Raw genomic sequence first — 13,999 nt, 5'->3', positions numbered from 1 at the left:
ATTATCTAGGGCAGAGAGATCCCAGATGGACTTTTCCCAGTAATGCATGTACCATGCCCTCCTGCAGTGAGATATTTATCACCTCCTCTACCTGTGCAGCTGCCCTCTTTACACAGCCAAGCTGGGCAAGGATCAAGCATGAATGTGGCCTCACAGTTCCTGAAGAGTGCATCCATAGACACAGCACTTAGTCTGGAGGTCAAGTCAAAGCGAAGAATGTCCTGTTATGAAAAAGGATAGATGGGAATTATGGTTCTGTGCAGAAGGAGTGGGGGTGGAGAAGCACTTTCAGTGCTGAAATGGTGTGTATATTTATTACAGTGGGGCTTCCATGGATAGAAGAGAACTTTGAGGACTATGGTAAAGGTTGTTCTTTGCTGACAGAGCCAACTGACATGACCCATATTACTGATTTTTCCATCCAGGTTCACTGTCTACGCAACAATCCTGGATTTTTCTTTCTTCCCACTTCGGCCAGGAGGAAAAAAGAAAAGAAACTGAGGTAATTGTTGAACAATATTTATTAAGAAAAAAATAACCATACATATTTTGCATGCTAGTGTCTTACATTACATCTAAAATGCCAGTGCTAGACATGGAACTTGCACTCTGTTTTATTGCAGCTCTAGGTTGCTGTATATAAAGGTATACTGTTGGTATGAAAATAAAGAAATGCATTATAAAATCCTACGAAGTAAAAATTGGGGTGATAGTGGAGAATGTTTATATTTATTTATTTTATTATTATTATTTATTAAATTTATATCCTGCCCTTCCTCCCAGGAGGAGCCCACTAAACAAAAACACTAAAAATACCATAAAACATAAAAAACAGACTTTAAAATATATTAAAACGAAACATTTTTAAAAACATGTTAAAACAAAACATCTTTAAAAACATCTTTTAAAAACAAAGCTTTAAAAACATCTTAAAAATTAATTCCACAGTAAAGTTGTTGCTGTGGCAGAGTATATGGCATACAAATTAAGAACAGCGAGGAAATGTTAGAAGTGAATCCAGCCAGTTTGGCTGAAAACTGGCCTGTATGCCAGCTTTGCATATTCCTGTGCTCTATGTAACTTAAGACTTTTCACTACTAAATATGCCAGTGCTGAGACAGTGGTTGGGACACTGCCAGAGAATGGGGCTTATATAAACATTCAAAATGGAGCTCAGCGTTGCAAATAATTCTGAAAATTGCTCTTTGTGGCAGGCTACAGTATGGATTTTTACGTACATTATTTATTCTTTTGGGGGTACTTTGCTGCCCCTTATTGTTGGGAGTCTGCTGTTTGATTTCTGTGGCCCTTTCGCTATAAATTAATGTCTGATCTGAAACTGAGGTCTGAGAAACAAATGTTAATGTTTATTAATGGCCCAGGATGGCCAATGGATGTCTTTTTATAAGAGCTAATTGTTCGAAGGTTTCTTCCCTTTTTTGGTTAGAATAGTTTTATTCTTTTCATCAAAACATACAAAGAAATAACCAAACAAGGTACACTACACGTGTGCATGATTTCAAAACAATTCAAACAGAATAGAGCAAGAATTCGGGGTATAACAGGCATCTTCTGCTCCCTGTGTCAGTTCAGTTTGTGCCTCTCCATGCGGAACTCCGTGTTGTTGCATCAGGTTTTTGAGGTAGTGCAAGTAGCCATTCTTTATTTAGCTAGCCTTTCTTAGTAAAAGAGGACTTCCACTGATGTGCAATTTCCAGGCAGGCTGCGGCCAGGAGAAATGCTACTAGATTCTTATGACAGAGATTGCCCTACATATCTGGGAAACCGGACAAAAGGACTAGTGCACAATCAGGAGTCATTGGTTGCTTTATTATTTCAGAAAACATAACTAAGCAGAAAGTGCTAACCTGGTGACAACTCCACTGCATGTGGACGAGTGTCCCCATTTCATCACAACCCCACTAGCTCCATGAAGAAGGAGTTTTAGTTATGTCCCATAACTTCCCTGGGGTACAGTACTTGTACCATGCTGTTTTGAGCATAGTGTCACAGAATCCCTTCCCATTTTATCACTCAGCCCTGATCTAGTTCCCAGGCTGCTGTCAGGCCATTTGTGTCTCCACAATTTCTAGTTAACAATTCTTTATATAAAACTGACAGCATTCCCTACAAATGACATCTGGATGTGCACATGTGTGCTCAAAAAATGTCAGTGACTAAGCCCATCTGTTCTAGCCAACCTTTTCTTTAAAGGCCAGAACTTGTTCTAGTTGTAACCCATTGACCTTAGTCTGTCTATAAGTGCCTCTCTGGTTAGCAGCTGCTCATGCTCAAAGAGGTCTCAAGCTGGATTCTCATCCCTTATATTACCTCTATTTACACTCGTCTCTGAATTTCGGATGGTCCAGAATTAATGTTAAGGGTGAGACTAAGGCAAGATTTATTGATCCAGAGAGCTGTCTGGAATTTTGCAATTGGAAAACCACCAGAGTTCAGGAAAGGTAACACATCCCACTTCCTCTAGGAAACATGTGTTGGTGTGTGTGTGTGTGTGTGTGTGTCTGTCTGGTGTGTCTGTGTGTGTGAAGGAATGCTCTTTACTGCTTTTTGAGCCTTTATCAGGGGTCCCTCACATCCCTGAGGGCTAGAAACTTTGGTCTTGAAACTTTTTTTTTGGTCTAGAAACTTTGGTCTTGCACTCGGGTCCTGCTTGCGGGCTTCCCCCAGGCACCTGGTTGGCCACTGTGAGAACAGGATGCTGGACTAGATGGGCCACTGGCCTGATCCAGCAGGCTCTTCTTATGTTCTTATGTTCTTATGAGATGTTTCTCTGAGCTGATGCTTCTGAGAGATATAAAAAATCCACATGATACTCTTTTGCCTGTTCACTTTCACTTGAGATCTGAGGCCTCCTGGCCTCTGCAGCTGTTTTGTAGTGCCAGTGTGCTAAGCTGCAGCCCATTTAAATCAAATTTGACACCCAACACCTTGCTGTTTTCTCAGCCTGCCTACCCCAAATATTTCCTTCCAATTTTGACAGAATGTGTATTCACAGAGCTGCCCTAGAATAACACGTTTTCATTTTTGAGAAGGTTGTACAGGGAGCTTTGTGGTATGGCAGCCTGCCAAACAGTGAACGTTTAGCAGGGAGAGCTCACTATTGGGTTGTTAATTTGACATGAAGAACAGAGTGGCTAGGCTCTCTCTGAACCCTTTAGGCTCCCAGTACTAAATTATATCTAACACTTGCCTTCAGGTTTAAGCCATATGAGCATAAAATCTGACTGTATAAAGTCTGATCTGTCAAACTACCAGTTATTCCCTTTGACCCAATCAATTTTCTCTGCCGGATTGTGTGATCATTATTTGCATGTTTAGACAGCTACATGGGTCTTACAAAATCTTCTAAATTGGTGCATTATATGGGTGGCTAAAAAAGATGACCATTTGGAATCGGCCGATAGCAATGCCCATAGATGAATGGAAAGTTGGGCAAGCCAGAACTTTCCTTGTAGTATCAACTGAGAAGCTGCATTCAGCCATTATGCTAATTCTCATTTTGTGAGAATGAATGTATTTGTTTCAAAGGTAGATTAATAAAACAGCCTTCATCAGTACAGAAGATCATCTGCCAATATTGGGGGTGGGGGAAACATGGGTACCAATGGTGGGGTTTCCAGACCCTACCAATAGTAGGGCTTCCAGGGTTTTCAGAATTTTAGCTTCCTAACTTCCTTCTGCAGAAACAATAAACTCTTAACTTGAGGAACCCAAATTAAGGGGACAATGGCATGAGAGCTTTTGGTATGAGCTCCAGTCCCCCACATCCATAAGGATCTGCCACTGAGGAAAAAGGCACAGACAAACTCTTCCAGCCCCACCAGATGCTATTCTTTACATGGAGGAGGTCTACAGTTATGCATATATACACACATAGGGCCCCTTCCCACTGATGAACATGTGGCTACCAGGGGCCTGGTTGATGCTTCTGCCATGGTCTGGAAGTGGGGCCAACAGCTTATGTGACATGGGGGGTGGGAGGCATAGGAAGCATGTGTGGAGGAGGCTCAAATGAACAGTACCTTTGAGACACCCCCGCATGGCAATATAATCCCTTCCCAGAGCATTCTCTATGGCAAGGGCATTGACAGTAGCAAAGGAGGTGCCAGTACTTATAGGAAGATAGAGAAAAATCTTCCAGGGCTGTGGGCATCACTTCTGGGCAGGCTTGGACCCTGATACCTGTCAGCTTGTTAGGAATGTGGAACCACCGGGAACCTTGGCACACCTTAGTCTAGAGAAATTATCAGTTATTTTGCCTGGGGCATAGTGCCCTTATAGTTTTTGACTATTTCTACCTTTAGGCCCCACATAAATTAGTCAAATATGATCAGGAGCCAGATCCATTTGTGTGATAGTGAAAGGTCAGATGACTGCCTGAAGGTTATGTAGTGGTTTTGAACCTTCATTTGCACAGTTGACAAATAAGCAGATATTGTGTTGCATGCAAATGTAGAAGTGGTGCTTTTTCCATGGCAATGTACTACATAACTTGAAGTTAATATTTCAAACATATATTTGAGGCAGGCTATAGTTATTCCCCCATCCTCTACAAGCAGCTCAGTTACTTTGTTCACCCATGACTGCCTCTTGCTGATGCAAAGGAAGGAACACTATCATCCGTCATGTGCTGATGGGTGTGCAGATTTAGGCTACCAGCTATAGGGACTCAAGCCCTTATGTTATCCCACAGACCCAGCTCAGTAGCAATGCATTCAACAATTTCTAATATTTGAGTAACCTTTGACCTTTGTTGTTTTTCAGGGCAGACCTCTGAAGAATTATCTGCGGCAGCCAGAGACTTCCATTCCAACCTTCCCTGAGCACAGTCTGTACTGGTGATGTCACTTTTTAGTGACCTTTGGAAGTTGCTCAGGGCTGCTTCTGGCTCCTTTTATCGTTATTACAGAGAGAGTGTATGTAAAAAGTGGGTTTTTCTTAACTGCTGCCTTACACTATAGAGAGGCGCTGAATAGAGAATTGCCCTTTCTTTCCCCCTTCCCCCTTTCATTGCTTGACTTCTATTGGTCTCTCTACTTCCATGGATCACAGTATATAATGCCCTGTTTCTTTTCTTGCTCTTTACCCAAGAATCCTAAATACAAATGATTTCTAAGTAACAAAACAATTTAACCATTGTTGCCACCTCTCTGTTGTTTATGGCACTACTCACAAGGCTAAAAAGATCTAAAATGATTGTGTTTACTTCTCTAACTCTTTGGATCTCTCATAAATATTTTTTAAAGTTTCAGCCCTTTTTCACAGGAGCTTGTTTGGAAAGATTAAAGGCGACATGGCATCTTATCTTATCTTCTAAGAGAGAACGCACTAACAGGCAAGCACCCTTCTTTCTATATTTTTCTTTTATTTGACTTAAATTGTTGCTGTTTAAAAGAGATTTGCCAGATTGATCGGTTTTTGACATCTCACTGGGGAGCCATAACTTCTCTCTGCTACTCACTAATTAATAGCTTATCTCTGTTTTTGTTGCAAAAAGCTGTCCTGGATTTGCATTCTAAAGATATACACAGAAGAGGGATTTCTATTCCAGATTTTTATTTTGAAGAATATTATATTGTCTGAGACTACTCTCTTTTTGGTCTATTTTATTTTGACGAATCTGTTTCCTGACGACCGCCATTAATTGTTTCGATCCTGGGAACTGCATTTTGTTTACTTAAGCATGGAGAGATAAGGCTGTCTGCTCTGTTTATACTGTGATGTCACCAAGTTTGGAGTATTAACCCAATTGTTGCTGAAATAAGAAGTGGTTTTCCTATATTTTTCTTTTAAAATGGCAATTAAGAAAGTGGCTGAGAATCTGGAAATAACTATGTTTCAGAAAATAATGGATGAGATTGAGATAACGAAACAAAACCTGCGACAGGGTTGTAAGGAGCTGAAAATTGAATTGAGTAAAATGAAGCAGGAGATTAAAGATATAGGGGTCCCTGTGAGAGAGGTGACCCTGGAAGGGGTCCCTGTGAGAGAGGAGACCCCGGAGATTGGAACAAACGTGGAACAGGAAAAAGATTTGGAGTCTATGGACTTTAGAAACAAAATCTATTGTTTGGAGACACAGGAGATTAAAGACATAGGGGTCCTTGTGAGAGAGGAGACCCTGGAGACTGGAACAGGGGTCCCTGTGAGAGAGGAGACCCTGGAGACTGGAACAGGGGTCCCTGTGAGAGAGGAGATCCCGGAGATTGGAACAAACGTGGAACAGGAACAAGATTTGGAGTCTATGGACTTTAGAAATAAAATCTATTGTTTGGAACTCAATGTTATCTCTGAAGAAATTAATGAAGATTCTAGAGATAAAGTTATCAATGGCATGGATAATCTTCTGGACTGGAATGATGTGATGGAGCCCAATATAGAGAAAATCTATGGAATTAACTGCAGCCATGTGACAATGGAAAAACTTTCAAGAGATGACCCAGTGTATTTTGAAAAAAAGAACAGAGATATGATTTTACAGCAGTATTTCAGCAACCTATTCAGAATGGATGGCAAGAAAATATTTGGGATAGAGGTAATTCCCATCAGACTCTTATTATATGACTATGGCTTTGACAGCAAGATTATTATGGAATACTGATAATGGAAGATTGGATACTGAAATTACTGGACTTAACAAGACTACTGAAGATGGAAGATGGAAAATGGAACTAATAGGGATAATAGAACAATGGCTACTGAAATTACTGAACCTAACAGATTCTGATGTGATGGATTAATTGAAATGTTTATTTTGACTATGGTTATGACAATAAGATTATCATAATTAGTAATGAGATGGATTAATCGATATGCTTATCTGGAAAAAAAAATTGATAGATATATTTCTTAAAGAATTGAAACCTCTCTTTGACTTTTTGTGGAAAGAATAAAGTAATGTTTATGAGATTTGATGATTAAGTAAGATAACTACTGGAGGAAAGTGATTTTATAATATGACTTAAGAGACAGGATTGTTATATATTATAGACTTATAACTGATTTGATCTTTGACAAATGGGAAGTCAATATTTTACTCTTTATTTTTTATTTTTGTTTTTTTTTTCTTTTTTTCTTTTTGTTTAACTATTTTTGATTTTGTTTTTTGTCTTTGAATGTTTTATGATTTCGTCTTGTATGTTTTATGAAAATCTGAATAAAAATTATTGAAAAAAAAAAATAAATATTTTTTAAAGTTTCAGCCCTTTTTCACAGGAGCTTGTTTGGAAAGATTAAAGGCGACATGGCATAGAACTAAAAAGGCTCTGACCCCATTTCACAGAACATGATCCAGCACCTACTCATACGGTTGCAGCTTCATTAACAGATTATTCCATTGGGGCATCTATTTCTGAGTTTTCTTGCATGCAGAAAGTTCTACAGCATATCCTGCCTGCTCAGAAATGAAAGATCAGTTGCTAGAATAGGTTTTCTCCGTATACAGATTACAGTAAGTGCTGGTAGATGTTTCTGTGTTCACAGTTTTCATGTTCTCTATGATCTACCCCTTTCCTTTCCTTGGTGGTCTATGTCAGCATCTTCAGCCTCACATCTTTCCTTCGATAGGGAACTGGGGAAAGAATACCTAGGAGTTAACGTGACAAAACAGAACTGGTTGATGCCATAAATCAGATGGATTTTAGCATCTGATGACAAACCTAATTCCTGTCAGAAAAGAGCTGTACTAACCCCTCCCAAACTGTCATCAAAGCTGGGCCATAAAAAATCACAGCTGTCACCAAAGCATGCCCGGCCTCTGGGGAACATGCCATCCTCAGGACTCATCTGCTACGTTCATGGCCAATTCCCAGCCCACAGGCACATTCCACTTGACATTTTGTCACATCTCTTGCTGGTGCATCTGTTCCAGGGCCTTTACTCTTCCTAAATCACTTTATCCCCTTTTTGCTCTGAAAAGAACCGGGATGGAAGAGACAAGTGCTGAGCCAAGAGCTTGAGAGGGCAGATGCTTCAGAAGTAATTTCAAGAAACCTTAGTCAAGTTTATTCCTTTGCAGCACCTGGTTACAGCTAAAAAGTTAAATATTACACCATGATTTACAATAAACCTATCATACAATTATCTTCATTCATATTTAGATGTATTTAATAAGGAGTCTTTTACCACACCCAGCCCATGAGAAGCATATATTTCCCTCCCAAAGAAGAAAAGGCATCACTTCTAATTTTAGGTCTTTCTTTTACTGTTTCTTTGATGGTATCAATGGTTTCTCATGCTGTCAGTTCAGAATCACCAACCCTGCCTACACCCCACCCTACAGTATCCCAAAGCCTCCTGCTACCCCTTGTGCCAGGAGCCCCCTAGTCATCTCTCCATCTCCTCTGCCATGCCACCCTGTACCACTCCCCCACTGCATCTGCCAGGTGCCCCTACCTCTCTCCCCACCCCTTCACCAACCCCACCACACACAAAACCTCTCCCTACCTCCTCTGCCAGGCACCCCCTAGCCACCCTCCATCCCTTCTGCCATGTCGCCCCAATAATAATAATAATAATAATAATAATAATAATAAACTTTAATTTATAGGCCGCCTATCTGGCCAATGGCCACTCTAGGCGGCTTACAGGAAAATATGATAAAATACAATAAATAAGATATAGTCAATACATTACATACAAGTTCAGTATAATAAATTATCAGCATTTCAATACAAGGCTAAGTTATCCTAGAAGTCTCAGAGGTTGTAAAGGCCTGGTTAAAGAGCCAAGTCTTCAGGCCCCGGTGAAATATTTCTAGGGAAGGGGCATGTCGAAGATCTATTGGGAGGGAGTTCCAGATTGAGGGGGCCGCCACAGAGAAAGCTCTCTCCCAAGTCTTCACCAACCTAGCCACTTTAGTTGGCGGGACTGAGAGCAGGTCCTGTGTGGCAGATCTCGTAGGGCGGCACAATTTATGACGGTGGAGGCGCTCCGTCAGATATACTGGGCCTAAACCGTATAGGGCTTTAAAGGTTAATACCAACACCTTGAATTGAGCCCGGAAAATAACTGGAAGCCAGTGGAGATTGTAAAGCATTGGAGTAATATGATCGTATCGGTGGCTATTCGTGAGTAAACGAGCCACCGTATTTTGTACCAGCTGTAGTTTCCGGACTGTTTTCAAGGGTAGCCCCACGTAGAGCGCATTGCAGTAGTCTAAACGAGAGGTGACCAGAGCGTGCACTACAAGTGGGAGCTGGTGAACAGGAAGATAGGGTTGCAGCCTTCGAACGAGGCGCAGTTGACCCTAAGCTGCTCGGCACACCGATGAAACTTTGGCCTCCATAGACAGCTCGGAATCAAGAATCACCCCAAGACTGCGGACCTGATTTTTCAGGGGCAATTGTACCCCATTAAATATCAGGTTGATGTCTCCCAATCTTCCCTTGTCTCCCACAAGCAGTACTTCAGTTTTATCAGGATTCAGCTTTAGCCTGTTTCTTCCCATCCATCCACTCACAGATTCCAGGCACTTGGACATGGTTTCCACAGCCGACTCTGGTGAGGACTTAAATGAGAGGTAGAGCTGAGTGTCATCCACATATTGGTGACACTGCAGCCCAAACCTCCTGATGATGGTTCCCAGCGGTTTTACATAAATGTTAAATAGCATGGGAGAAAGGATAGAACCCTGTGGCACACCGCAGTTGAGGGGCCAAGGGTCTGAAACCTCCCAATGCTACTTGCTGTTGTCTACCGGAGAGAAAGGAACGGAACCAGTGTAATACTGTGCCTCCTATTCCTAATCCCTCCAGACGATCCAGCAAGATATCGCGGTCGACAGTATCGAAAGCCGCTGAGAGATCCAGGAGGACAAGAAATGTGAGTTCTCCCCTATCTAATGCCCTCCTCATATCATCCACCAGAGCGACCAAGGCTGTTTCCATGCCAAAACCAGGCCTGAAACCCGACTGAAATGGATCCAGATGATCGGTCTCATCCAAGAGTGTCTGGAGCTGGCCTGCATTCCCCCATCCCTTCACCAATCCCACCCCCACCACACACAGGTTGCCAGAGCCCCTCCCCCATGTGCACACTGGTCACCAAAGCTCTCCCCCAGCCCCTTCAAAGGTCTCCAAACATTTCCCTCCCAGAATCTCCAAATCTCTCCCATCACTCACAGGTCTCCAAACCTCCCCCCACCCCCTCCAAGTGTCTCCAAACCTTTCCCTTCTCCCTCCTAAGGTCTTCAAAATTACCCCCCGTGGCTCTCCAAAACTCCCCCTCCAAAAGTCTCCAAACCTATCCCATCTACAGGTCTCCAAATCTCCCCTCTCTCCCTCCAAGGGTCTCCAAACCTCCCCCTCCAAAGGTCTCCAAATCTACTCCCACCTTCTCTAAGTGTCTCCAAACTAGAGTTGCCAGGTCAGAAGCATCCCAAAACCTGAGATTTCTGGGGTGGGCCCTAGTGATATAATGGGGGTGGATACATTAAGCATCAACCACAGTTGCTTGGAACATACCACTTAAACAAAAAAAAATCCTCTGATTCAAAATTAAGATAGAAAACTTAGCTAAATGATGGTGTTTCCGGGTCCAGCTGAAGTGAAAGGATCATTCCTTCTCACTTAGACAGCCTGGGTAAGGAACATTTAATCTAGTCTACTTGCTTCTAATTATGAGAAATTAAGAAGAAATGGGATTGCTTTAATAGTGAGACGTGATGTAGCAAAAACAATTAGGAGCTTTAAGGCAAGGTCTGAGTGAGTGATATCAGTGAGATTAAACAGAAAATTTATTAATATAACCATCATCCAAGTCTACGCTCCAACAGCAAACACAGAAGAAGAGGAATTGGAGGTTTTTTGAGCAACCGAAAAGACAACTGTACATGTGGACATCACCAAATGGTCAGTATAGGAATCAAATTGATTATATAGTCGGTAGCAGAAGATGGAGAAGTTCCATACTTTATGCGGAAACAAGACCAGGAGCAGACTGCAGTACAGATCATGAACTGATAATATTGAAAATCAGAGAAAAGCTAAAAAAGAACAACAAAGCAATCATAATGCCAAAATAAAAGTTGGACAGTGAAAAAGCGGATAAGAGAAAAATCAACTCATTTGAAATGTGATGTTGGAAGAGAGCTTTGCAGATACCATGGACTGCAAAAAAGACAAATAATTGGGTGTTAGCACAAATTAAACCAGAACTATCACTAGAAGCTAAAATGATGAAACTGAGGTTATTATACTTTGGATACATAATGAGAAGACATAATTTACTAGAAAAGACAGTAATGCTGGAAAAACGGGAGTAGAAAAAGAGGAAGACCAAACAAGAGATGGATTGATTCCATAAAGGAAGCCACAGACCTGAACTTACAAGATCTGAACAGGGTGGTTGTATGTATGTATAACTTTTATTGCTTAGCCATAGGCCATCGCACAACAGATAACAGATGCAGCATTTCAGTATACAAGTTACAGTTAAAATTAAATAAAATTCATTTGTTGAATACATACCAACTAAAACCTGAAAGTCACAACAAACTGTTGTGCTTCCCAGCAAAAGGCCCACTGTTAAATGATTAAAACCCTGTTAACACTTACAGACTGTTACCATAGGGCATCCCCCTGACAGTTTATCGCATGATCGGAGATGTATTTCACATGTAACTTTCGGGCTGCGAGTGCAAAAAGAGCAACCCTATATGTTACGAAAATGTCTAAATCAGACATAAGATAAGAGATGGTTTGAAGAATCTGGTCCGGACACAAACGGGCCAACAAACAATTCAAGTATTTAGCTCGGGGACAGGAGTACAAAGGGTAGAACAGTAGATAATGAGGCAGATCTTCAACCTTTGAGACACCACATATACAAAGACGCTGGGACCAAGTCAGCGGCATCACTAGCAGGAGTGCAGGGGGGTGTGGACCTCTGGTGCGCGCCCTCCCAGGGGCATGGACGAGGTGGCTGGGCTTGTGTGCGTGCATGCGCGCACACTCGAGGCCAGCCACCCCGTCCATGCCCCTGGGAGGGTGCGTGCCGGAAGGGCACCCAGCTGGAGAAGGCCTGGGAATGCCAGCGTGCCTCCCTCGCCCCACCGACGCTGCTCCCGGTCTCGCCCACCCGCCTCCGAGGAGGAGTTGGAGCAGCCTTGCTGGGCAACAGGATGGGGCGAGGCGGCTCTGGGTGTCACCCCCTTCATGGTGACACCCAGGTGCGAGCCGCACCCTCCGCACCCTGGTAGTGACGCCCCTGGACCAAGTGGTCTGTGTATAACGACCATCCAGCACAGCATTCAGCATAGTTTGGAAACGAAGCGCTGTAAATGCTTGCCTAAGTTTTAGATTGAAAGGCTGGGTCAGGTATGCAGCTCTATGATGGTCACATTTATAGAGCTTATACCATTTGGAGAATTTAGAAACATTAATGACCTGCCTGTCTAAAATGGCACTGTGCTGATAAATTTCATCTCTAAACTTTAATCTGGTGTTTATGGTAAACGGCACCTGTATCTGGATGTGATATAGATGATAAAGACTATCGACTCTTGAGGCCCAGTATTTAACTTTTGGTTCTTGCTCAAAGCACAATTTGAGTAGTGACTTGGCTGGGGCTACTTTGGAGATGTTCCAATAATTAATCAAAGCGTAGTGAACACGAGCTCTGACTGAGGGCAAACCGGTCTCTGCTCGAAGCAGGGCGGCTGGGGTACCATGAGGTAAAAACAGTAACCTTTTCAGGAAACTATTTTGAAGAGACTCGAGCCTTTTTAGCTGGTTTTCTTCCCACCCCCAGACTGCCACACCATATAAGATCTGCGGAAGAACCTTAGTCCGAAAATTTTTTAAGGCGGGGCAATTAAATTGCCACCTACTGTGCGATAAAATTTAAGTATGGCTCCAATTGTTTTTAATGCAGAAGCTATAGTCATATCCACAAGCTTTTTCCATGAAAGATTTTAGGAGAAGTATACTCCCAGGTATTTAAATTCACGGCATTGTTCAATTTGATGTCCTTCAATTCTCCATGTGAAATTAGTGTGCCTTTTGCCAAACACCATCACCTTTGTTTTCTCGTAATTGATCGTCAACTTTTCTTTAGCACAGTAATCACTAAGTTTCAACAGTAGCCTCCTTAGACCATTGCGAGTGATAGCTAATAGTATCATATCATCCGCGTATAGTAAAATGGATATTTTCCTAGTTCCAATTGAAGGTGGAAAAACTCCGGCCCAGATAGATAAGGGACTATGTCATTTATATAGAGGTTAAAGAGTATTGGGCCAAAAGGCACCCCTGCTTTACCCCTTTATTTATAGCAATGGAATCAGTTAGGGAACCAAATATCCCCACTCTTACTCGTGCCGAGGTATTTGTGTGGAGTTCTCTAATCAGGAACAATAGACGTTTGTCAATGTTGGTATTTGCCAACTTAGTCCACATTAAGTTCCTATCAATGGAGTCAAACGCTGCTGCCAGGTCGACAAAGGCAGCATATAAACGCTTGGTGGGGCCTGCCATACACTGTTTGGCTAAAAAAAGGAGGGTCAGGAAGTGATCAATTGTGCCTATTCCTTTCCTAAATCCAGCCTGTTCGGGGTGAATAAACTGGTTAGAGGATTCCCAGTCCTCTACTTTTAACAGAAGATATTTACTATAGAGCTTAGAGCCAATATCCAGGAGGCTAATGGGGCGATAATTATTTGGATCCTGCTTATCACCCTTTTTATAAATAGGGAAGACTATGCTCTGCTGCCAACCCTTGGGGAAGATGCCCGAGCTATTGATTTGATTAAACAACTTTGCCAAAATAGGGACCCACCAGTCAGGAAAGGTTTTATAAATTTCTGGAGGCAGCATATCTTCTCCTGGAGCTTTGCCTGATCTAAGGGCTGATATGAGGGATTTAATTTGTAATGCAGTAACCAGTGACCATTGAGGCATGCTTGTTTTCTCAATGGGAGGAGGGTTATTAGCGGGAGAGGTCATGTATAGCTTACTGAAATGGGAATGCCAGGCAATTG

At 42.2% G+C, this 13,999-nt stretch overlaps 1 long non-coding RNA gene across 1 annotated transcript; it reads left to right on the top strand.

Annotated features, from left to right (window-relative positions):
• The first annotated feature begins 218 nt into the window (after positions 1–218).
• On the top strand, positions 219–4,930 carry LOC133384694 (uncharacterized). The gene is made up of 3 exons (XR_009762675.1): positions 219–302; positions 426–502; positions 4,786–4,930. It is a non-coding gene; the product is annotated as an uncharacterized LOC133384694 (long non-coding RNA).
• Positions 4,931–13,999: the final 9,069 nt, after the last annotated feature.

Source organism: Rhineura floridana, chromosome 1, assembly GCF_030035675.1.
Source record: "Rhineura floridana isolate rRhiFlo1 chromosome 1, rRhiFlo1.hap2, whole genome shotgun sequence".
Taxonomy (NCBI): domain Eukaryota; kingdom Metazoa; phylum Chordata; class Lepidosauria; order Squamata; family Rhineuridae; genus Rhineura; species Rhineura floridana.
The sequence above is the reverse complement of the archived record's forward strand: the minus strand, read 5'-3'. Positions and strand labels throughout refer to the sequence as shown.